Genomic DNA, 10,186 nt, shown 5'->3' on the forward strand with positions numbered 1-10,186 from the left:
TATTATTTACTTCTTCACATACATGTATGAAACATGTGAAGTTACCCACAACCTTCTTTCCATATTGTATATGAAACAAACTGCAGAAAATAAGAAAATGTTCAGTGGTAATTTTAATTTCACATCAGTTTACACACACACGCACATACATTTATATATATTAAAGTTATCACCTCCCTTCCTCTAGTTTATTCTCCCTACAAAAATTTCTAAATCAACGGACTTTCTTTATCTCCTTTCAAAATTCTCGTTTTTTTTTTTTTGTCAACAGCAATTTGGTTCTGTAAATGATTATCACTACGTTAAATCTTTAGATTTTTCACTACTTATGTTTTCTTCATTAATTTCTCATTTGTTTTTATACATTCACATCCCAGTTTTATTTCACCATCTTAACACTATTATTTAAGTAGTTCTTTTTCCCCTCAGTTCCGCAGTCATTACTGAACAATCCTGCGTCTTAACAGCTACAACTGGGAAAGGTTAGTGACCTCAGGGATACACTTTCTATATTCCAGTGGGTAAAGGCGACAGGAATTTAAATGAGTCGACAAGAAGAGAACATAATGCCAAGTGCTGTCGTGTGTCTCTGCTTCCAACCTCTCCTTATTCTCTGTACAATGCTCCTATTAAAATAAAAAGATTAATCAGTTATTGCTGAATAATTCCAGCGCTTACCAAGTTGTGCCAAATTAATGAGTAGTAGACTTTGTTGGTACACCTGGCGAGTATACCTGGCGAGTATACCTGGAGAGTATACCTGGCGAGTATACCTGGCGAGTATACCTGGAGAGTATACCTGGCGAGTATACCTGGCGAGTATACCTGGCGAGTATACCTGGAGAGAGTTTCGGGGGTTAACGCCCACGCGACCCGGTCTGAGACCAGGCTTCGTGATGGATCAGGGTCTGATCAGCCAGGCTGTTACTGCTGGCCGCACGAAAACCGACGTAAAAACCACAGCCCGGCTGATCAGGTACTGACTTTAGGCGCCTGTCCAGCGCCTTCTTGAATCAAGACAACCAGAGATCTATTGGTAATCCCCCGTATGTAAGCTGGAAGGCAGTTGAACAGTCTTGGGCCCATGACACTTATTGTGTTGTCTCTCAGGGTACTCGAGGCTCCCCTGCTTTTCATTGAGGGAATATTACATCTCCTGCCGAATCTTTTGCTTTCGTAGGCAGTGATTTTCGTGTGCAAGTTTGGTATTAATTCCTCTAGGATTTTCCAGGTGTATATTATCATGTATCTTTCTCGCCTGCGTTCCAGTTAATACAAATTAAAGGACTTCAAATGTTCCCAGTATTTTAGTCGCTTTATCGTACTTATGTGTGCCGTCAAAGTTGTCTGTACATTCTCCAGGTCAGCAATTTCTCCTGTCTTCAAGAGAGACTGTCAGCGTACAGAAGTACATATAGGCACGCTCTAGCACGTACCTCTTGTTCAAAACTACATCATTTGGTAACATCACTCTCCCAGCAGCATTTTTTGTCACTACAGTAACTCCTCAGGCACCAGGCCTCTCTTCCTTTCCTCCTGCCTCGCCTAGTGTCCAGGCACCAGACCTCTCTTCCTTCCCTTCTGCATCGCCTAGTGTCCAGGCACCAGGCCTCTCTTCCTTCCCTTCTGCATCGCCTAGTGTCCAGGCACCAGGCCTCTCTTCCTTCCCTCCTGCCTCGCCTAGTGTCCAGGCACCAGGCCTCTTTTCCTTCTCTCCTGCCTCGCCTAGTGTCAAGGTACCAGGACTCTCTTCCTTCACTTGTGCCTCTCCCCAGTTTCCTTCTAACCTACTACTTCCCGGTGGTGGTAAGGCCTCGGTCAGATGACCGAGGCCTTACGCTAATGTGGAGGATGATGGACGAACGATGATTTTTCCCTCCCTCTTATCCTCTACACAAGATCCAAATGACCTCGGAACTTATTTAACCCACTTACTACTAGTGCTGCTTCTACATGTTCCCCACAAGGGATTCCTAGTATTCCATAGGCTGGTCCGTGACAAATTTTCTCACCTTTTCTCCAAGACTCCCGATGGATAAAGTATGTTAATAAGAAGAGTATGTGATTTTTTAAATTTTATTGAGAAGAGCATCTGTAAGCAGGGAATATAGAGAAAAACAAATAGAACATGCAACTTTGAGCATCCCGCAAAAATGCCGCGACCTCCTGTCTGAAGGAGTGTATCGTTCCTCCTCTTGCAAATTCTGGAATTCCACACTGAGATGTGCCACTCTTCAGTCCTCAAAAAACAATGTTACAATACCAACTGCCCCACATACCACTTAAAAGGGACCAGGAGGTACACACCCCATAAAACAAATCATAGTAGTTACAGTAGTTACGACAACTCCACTCCCAGTGATTTTTTAATCATAGGAAACGTAGAAATAAAATGGAAAGAAATAACCGAAATAGTTCACTACCTTGGAGCCTTGTTGGACTGGAGGCACAGTCAGTGGCCCCTCCAGACTCGCAACTACTGATGCCAACAACAAAATTCCTCCAACAAATATGCAACTTGACATTTATATTTGCTAATATACAGGACCTTAAGCCATCCCACCAACAACAAAATACTTGTTATCAGTGGACTTCTAGGAGAGTCAAATGCAATGTTTGCAGCCTTCACAGAGACCCACTCAAAAGATTACTTTGACAACGAATTGTGAATAACTGGGTACAACCTTTTCAGATGCAGCAGAAAAAACAGACAAGAAGAAGGATGGGGAGGGGAAGGAGGGTTGGCTTGTATGCCAGTCGCTCATCTGCACGGAGATACTTAACACCACAAATGATGTAGTTGAAGTTCTAACAAAAATCGAGAACCAAAACTTTAGTCATTGTGCTTGTATATAAGCCACCAGATGCAACTTCCCAACAATTCAAGGAATAGCTATCAAAAATTCATACTGTCTGGAAAACCTTCCAGCCCCATCTGCAAACACCTTGCTGCTTAGTGACTTCAAACTTAGACATACAAAATGGAAGAATGTAGCAAATGTAGCAGAAATAATCCCTGGGACCAACTCAGATGAAAAGTCACACACACATGAGCTGCTGAATTTCTGCAATAAACACACCCTAAGTCAGCAGATAGTGGACCCAACATACTGGAGAACACACTTGACCTAATTTTCACAAATAATGAGGACCTGGTAAGAAACATAACAATATAAAAAACAACTAATTCTGATCTCAATCTGTTCGAAGTACAGACTTACATGCACAGAAGTTCTGATCAGCAAAATGCATACAGCTATAATGGTACCTTCACCAAATTCAACTTCAACAGCAAGAACATCAACTGGGACCAGGTAAATTATGCCTTAAATGAAACACGTTAGGAAGATATTTTAAATAACATGGACGCTAACTAGTGCCTTGAAAAGATCAACTTTCTGGTAGCTGAAGTATGTTCAAGACATAGTCCCCTAAGAAAAAAGAGAAGAAGTAAACTGGAAAGAGAGAGATGCTCCCTCTACAGAAGGCGAAAACTCAGCGAGCTCCTGAGTAATGCTAGTTTACCTGAAACACGGAAGGATGCGCTAACCAAGGAAGTGGAAAATATTGAACTTAAGTTAAAGGAATCATAAAGGATTTAGGAGAGACAAGAGGAACTAAAAGCGATTAGTGAAATTGAAAGAAATTCGAAATATGTCTTTCCATATGCCTAAAACAAGGGAAAAACCAAATCTAGTATAGGGCCCTGCTCAGGCAAGACGGATGCTACACAGATGACAGCAAAGAAATGAGTGAGATACTGAAATCTCAACATGACTCTGTATCCAGCGAGCCACTGATCAGTCTAAAGATAGACAATCCAAATAATTCTTTCATGAATGAGCCTCAAAACCCTGTCAATGTATGTCAAATTTCTGACATAACCCTAACTCCACTAGACTTTGAGAAAGCCATTGATAACATGCCAATGCACTCAGTCCCAAGCACAGACTCGTGGAACTCTGTGTTCATAAAGAAATGCAAGAAACCCCTCTCACGGGCCCTAAGTATGCTATATAGAAGGAGCATAGACACAGGTGAGATTCCACAATTACTAAAAACAGCGAATATAGTTCAACCATAAAGGTTGCAAAAAGCAATAGCTAAGAACTACAGACCAATAGCTTTCACGTCCCACATCTTAAAACTCTTTGAAAGAGATCTTTGAAGCAGGATTGCAGACCACTTTGATTCTCAACAGTTGCACAATCCAGGGCAACATGGGTCAGAGCAGGATGCTCCTGCCTCTCGCAACTACTGGACCACTATTATATGGTCTTGGATGCACTGGAAAACATACAACGCAGATGTAGTATACACAGATTTTTGCAAAAGCCTTTGACAAGTGCGATCATGGCGTAATAGCACACAAAATGCGTGCTAAAGGGATAACTGGTAAAGTAGGCAGATGGATCTTCAACTTCCTAACAAATCGAGCACATACTGTAGTGGTAGAGTTAAATCGGAAGCTGCCATAGTGAAGAGCTCTGTTCCACAAGGCACAGTACTCGTCCTTCTCCTGTTCCTCATCCTCATATCAGACACAGAGATGTAAACCGTAGAACCGTATCATTCTTTGCAGACCATACTAGAATCTGCATGAGACTGTCATCCATTGAGGACACGGCAAATCTACAAAAAGATATAAACCAAGTTTTCCAATGGGCAACGGAGAACAATATGACAAATTCCCACTACTCCGTTATAGAAAACTGGAACAAATAATAACTAGAACTGAGTATACTATAAACTCTAATCACTAAATAGAGCGGAAAAGTAATTTGAAGGACCTGGGAGTTGTATTGCCTGATGATCTCACCCTCATGGATGACAGCAATGCCACTATCACACCTGCGAGGAAACTGATAGGATGGATAATGAGAACATTCAAAACAAGAGAGGGAGATACATCTTAATTTACATTCGGAAGGTCCTGGAGGGACTTGCCCCTAATCTGCACACATAAATCGCTCCCTACGAAAGCAAAAACCTTGCCAGGCGATGCAACATACCCCCAGTGAAAAGTATTGGCGCTATTAATACACTAAGATGAAATACGATAAGTGTCCGGGACCCAAGACTGTTCAACAGCCTCCCACCAGCTATAAGGAGAATTACCAATAAACCCCTGGTTGTCTTCAAGAAGGAGATGGACAGATACCTAAAGGCAGTGCCGGATCAGCCGAGCTGTGGTTCATGCGTTGGACTATGTGCGGCCAACAGTAACAGCCTCGTCGATCAGGCCCTGAGGTACCAGGAGGCCTGGTCATGTACCGGGCCTCGGGGTGCGTTGATCCCCGGAATAACTCCAGGTAGCTTTCGTCTACCAGGGACCGTCTGATACGGTCTCTGGCACACAAAACGTGTTTATCATAAACTGACAAAAAACACAGTGTCTTATTAACTTGTCGGTATATTTCGGATATTCAGTACTTTGCCTCCAAAACCAGGATATACGCTGGTAGAAGGTTCGGTATTTAGAGTATATGAGATCACATGTGGGCGAGACCTGAGTAGCCACAATCCCACAAGGGTCCTCATTACCCAGAGCACATCTTGCCTCCTGCAATATTCGTTACAAAAAACGTCTAGCTTCCCTAACTGTTGTGTGTCTGAACACGCTTACTTGGGCTCTCCCTCATTCCTTATTTCGCATTGCATTGCTCCTAAAGAAGTTTTTACACTCGCGATGCAAAAGCCAAGAGTATCATCATTCTCTCTGCCCCCACTAGCAGCATCACCACTGGCGGCAGCAGCAGTAGCAGCAACACCAGCAGTAACAATGGCAGGAATAGCAGCAGAAGTAGCAGCACTAACAGGATCAGTAGCTGTATCAGGACCAGTACCAGTAGTAGCAGTAGCAGTAAGAATAACAGTAGCAGTAACAGTAGCAGCTGGGAATTGCGAGGGTAAATCCCAGACCAGTGGAAGTGCCCACATCGTCTTGAAAACTGAATTGGATTTTTATTCTCTTTTTTAGATCACGGGGCGTTTGAGGTCGAGGTGTGGAAGGCTGGCGAAGGGAAGAGGGAGCTAGTGAAGGAGGGGAGGGGAAGGGGGTGGAGGAGACGATTGGGAGAGGGAGAGAGGGGTAGAGATTGAGTAAGGGAAGGAAGAGGGTGAGTAAGGGAGGGAAGAGAATGGAAGGTTTTAGATACCGCGATAGAGGGTCGTGTGTGTGCTCATCTATTTGTGGTTGCAGGGGCTGATTCACACCACCTGGCCCCGCCTCTTCAGTGGTCGCTACTAGGTTCACTCTCTCTCTCTGTCCCTGCTCCATGAGCTTTATCGTGTATGGATCCTACCCCCACTACATCACTCTCATGATTGTTCAACTGACTGACAACTCTATGACTGAAGAAATACTTCTTAACATCCCTGTGACTCATCTGAGTGTTCAACTTCCAGTTGTAACCCCTTGTTGTTGTGTCTTGTCTCTGAAACATCCTGCCTCTATCCACCTTGTCAATTCCTCTCAGTATTTTATATGTTGTTCTCGTGTCCCCCTATATTTCTGTCCTCCAGTGTCGTCAAGTTGATTTCCCTTAACCTTTCCTCCTAAGACGTACCCGGGACTAGTCTTGTTACAAACCTTTGCACTTTCTCTAATTTCTTGACGTGCTTGACCAGATGTGGGTTCCATACTGGTGCTGCATACTCCAATAAGAGCCTGGCGTACACGGGGTACAGTGTCGTGAATGATTCCTTACATGTCGAGACGCCGTTCTTACGTTTTCCAGGCGACCTTAGGCTGCAACAGTTATTTGGTGGATGCGCGCCACAGGAGATGTGCTTGGTATGATACTCACCTCAAGATTCTTTTCCTCGAGTGTGGTTTGCGGCCTTTGTCCCCCTAGGATGTACTTTAAGTAAAAGCACACAAGTGCAACTAATGTGGCATTTTATTGTGGCAACATTTGGCTCTCCAAGAGCTTTGTCAATCCGTCACAAACAATACATGGACACAGAAGGTATATATAGGCTTAGATTGAGGTGAAGTAGTAGCTACTGCTACTACTTCCTCCACTAATATTACAACTACTACACCTCACTCTGAGCCTATATATACCCTCAGTGTCCATGTATTGTTTGTAACGGATTGACAAAGCTCTTGGAGAGCCAAATGTTGCCACAATAAAATGTCACATTAGTTGCATTTGTGTCCTTTTACTTAAAGTACATCCTAGGGGGACAAAGAATCTTGAGGTGAGTATCATACCAAGCACATCTCCTGTGGCGCGCATCCACCAAATAACTGTTGCAGCCTAAGGTCGCCTGGAAAACGTAAGAACGGCGTTTCGACATGTAAGGAATCATTCACGACACTGTACCCCGTGTACGTCAGGCTCATATTGGAGTATGCAGCACCAGTATGGAGCCCACATCTGGTCAAGCACGTCAAGAAATTAGAGAAAGTGCAAAGGTTTGTAACAAGACTAGTTCTGGGTCCTTTTACTTAACATATTGTCGGTAATTCTACCGACGTCAATACAGTATGTACTTTGTTTGCGGTCTTCTTTGACCTTCCCCAATCTTCATGACTTTACAGTTGGTGGGATTAAACTCCAGATCAGGTTGGATCAGGTTTGCAGAATGTCCAGATCCCTTTGTAGTCCTACCTGATCCTCATCCACTTGAATTCTCCGTATTAGATTCACATCGTCTGTAAACAAGGACACCTCTGAATCTATCTCTTCCGTCATATCATTCGCATATACCAAAAACAGCACCGACCCTAGGACTGACCCTTGTGGAACCTCGCTCGTCACAGACGCCCACTCTAACACCTCGTCACGTACCATCACTCGTTGTTTCCTTCCTGTCAAGTATTTTCTGATCCGTTGCAGTGCCTTTCCTGTTATTCGTGGCTGCTCCGCTAGCTTTTATACTAATCTCTTGAGCAGAAGTTTGTGTGTGTGCTCAACTGTACTCACAGTGATATCCTCAACGACCGAGTTCTACCTCCCGTCCTATATTTCAGCTTCCTGTCTCCTGGATCGTGTCGTACTTTGTCTTGAAACCATGTATGGAATTTACCTCTGCTACCTCTTCATCTACAATCATCCATTTGTTATTACAGTCATCATTTCCCCTTCTTCCTGAAGTTGGGTTTCCTACACGTGGTGAGGAATTTTATAATTATATTCGGAACAAAGTTAGATATCTACCTGCTACAGGTGCCTGATCAGCTAGACTGTGGAAATGGAAGTCTGTAAATTAGATACATGTGCAACAGCTGGGTCTCTTTATTATTTTGACGTTTCACTAACCAGCGGTTTTATCAGTGCAATACAGAGATATATAAGGAACTGCCGAAGATGAGGTAATCATTCCCTAGACCTACAAGCAAGTGTTCAGTACCTTTGGTCTCAGTGAATCAGAAGAACAGACAAGAAGATGGACCCATATGTACTCGAGTCAGATGAGGTGCAGCAGATGAAGACATCGTCACATATGGGCGTGACCCTTCCGTGGAAGTACTGGAGGTCATGCCCGGAAGTTGGGACATAAGTTAGCAAGTAGAAGAAATCCTCAGTGTTAAGATTCCATGGTATTGCTGTGTCTGACAAGTATCATTAAATCAGCGGTATACAATATCGACAAGTTGATAAGTTAGACATACATATCTAATTTATCAGTTTGTTAACATTGTATATCATTGATCTGTGGAAGTCTGGCGCCTGACCCCAGGTAGAGGATCCCTCGAATACTGTTACAGGTACATCACAGGTAGAGTGACTACTGTCCCAGAGCTTATATCTCTAAGAAAGTGCCCAACATTTTCTCTGAAATACATGGCGACGATATTTCCTCATTCGCTAAAGTTTAAACGCTTTATGACCCAAGGGATTTACCACTTCATCATAAAAATAATTCCTATAGCCTAGAGAAGTATGTTCAGGAATCTGTGTGTTTCTAGTCAAAAGATTACAGATGTACATAATGTGTCCAGGGACTGGCCTTCAGAGTTCTTATGGCTCAGTAAGTTGCAGTGTTATGTTCTGGAACCAGAATATAAACATGTAAATGTTTAGGTTCTGGTTCCAGTCGTGATGAGTTGTTTCGTGCAGGTTCTCATTCTCCTTCTTGGTGTATCTCTGAGTGTCTTCACTTTTCAACCTTCTTGAAGGTTAATGTGATTCTTCTCTACATAAAATAACCCGAACTTAGGAGACTGAAGCTTATTACGACGTTTCGGTGATTAGCTTCGGTCTCCAAAATGCTGGATTATTTGTGTATTATTCCGTCTACGGTATTGTTACTTTTTATTCTTTATATTCTCCTTTGGTAGTTTATTTCCCTGCGCTTCGTAACTAGCATGGACATCATCACACTTCTCTAGGTAAATGAAGTGTTGCAGGCTTGTCTCTGGTGCTGCATACTTGTCCACTTGAAAGACGTTGTATTGTGCTGTGAGCGAATCACTGTTAATGTCCCTTAAGGCATTGTTATATGTTGAATGTTTATGACTTACAGCCAGCTGTGGTGAACAAAAGAGAGAGGAGAGAGAGATACATGATAATGTATACCTGGAAAGTACTCGAGGTCCTGGTCCCAAATCTGCACACTGTCATAACAACATACTGGAGTGAGAGATATGGGAGGAAGTGTAAAATAAACCCAGTAAGGAGCAGGGGTGCGGTGGGGACAATAAGGGAACACTGTATCAACATCCGGGGTCCCAGTTTATTCAACATCTTACCAGAAGATATCAGAAACACTGCTGGAACAAGTTTAGAAGCCTTCAAGAGGAAACTGGACAATTATCTTCACCAGGTGCCAGATCAACCAGGTTGTGATGGATATGTTGGGCAGTGGGCCTCCAGCAGCAACAACCTGGTTTACCAGGCAAGCACCGGACGAGCCTGGCCCATGGCCGGGCTCCGAGAGTAGCTAAACTCTCGAAACTCTTCAAAGGTATGTCAAAGATATAAGGTATGCGTCTATTAGGACAACGTTTTACTCTGTATAGAGCTTTATCAAGCCATGACTTGATAAAGCTCTACAGAGAGTGAAATTTTGTTTTAGGTAAAATCTCATTCTGCAGTGAGTCTTCTGCACTGTTCACGGCAGTTGTCAATTTATTTTATTAAAGTTTTCACACAAGAAAGTTATATGTGATAAAAAGACAGAGTCGAAAACGACGGTAAATATCAGCAAATCGATGACGTTGTATGAGGAAGCA

The sequence above is a fragment of the Cherax quadricarinatus genome, chromosome 6, assembly GCF_038502225.1.
Source record: "Cherax quadricarinatus isolate ZL_2023a chromosome 6, ASM3850222v1, whole genome shotgun sequence".
NCBI classification, from domain to species: Eukaryota; Metazoa; Arthropoda; class Malacostraca; order Decapoda; family Parastacidae; genus Cherax; species Cherax quadricarinatus.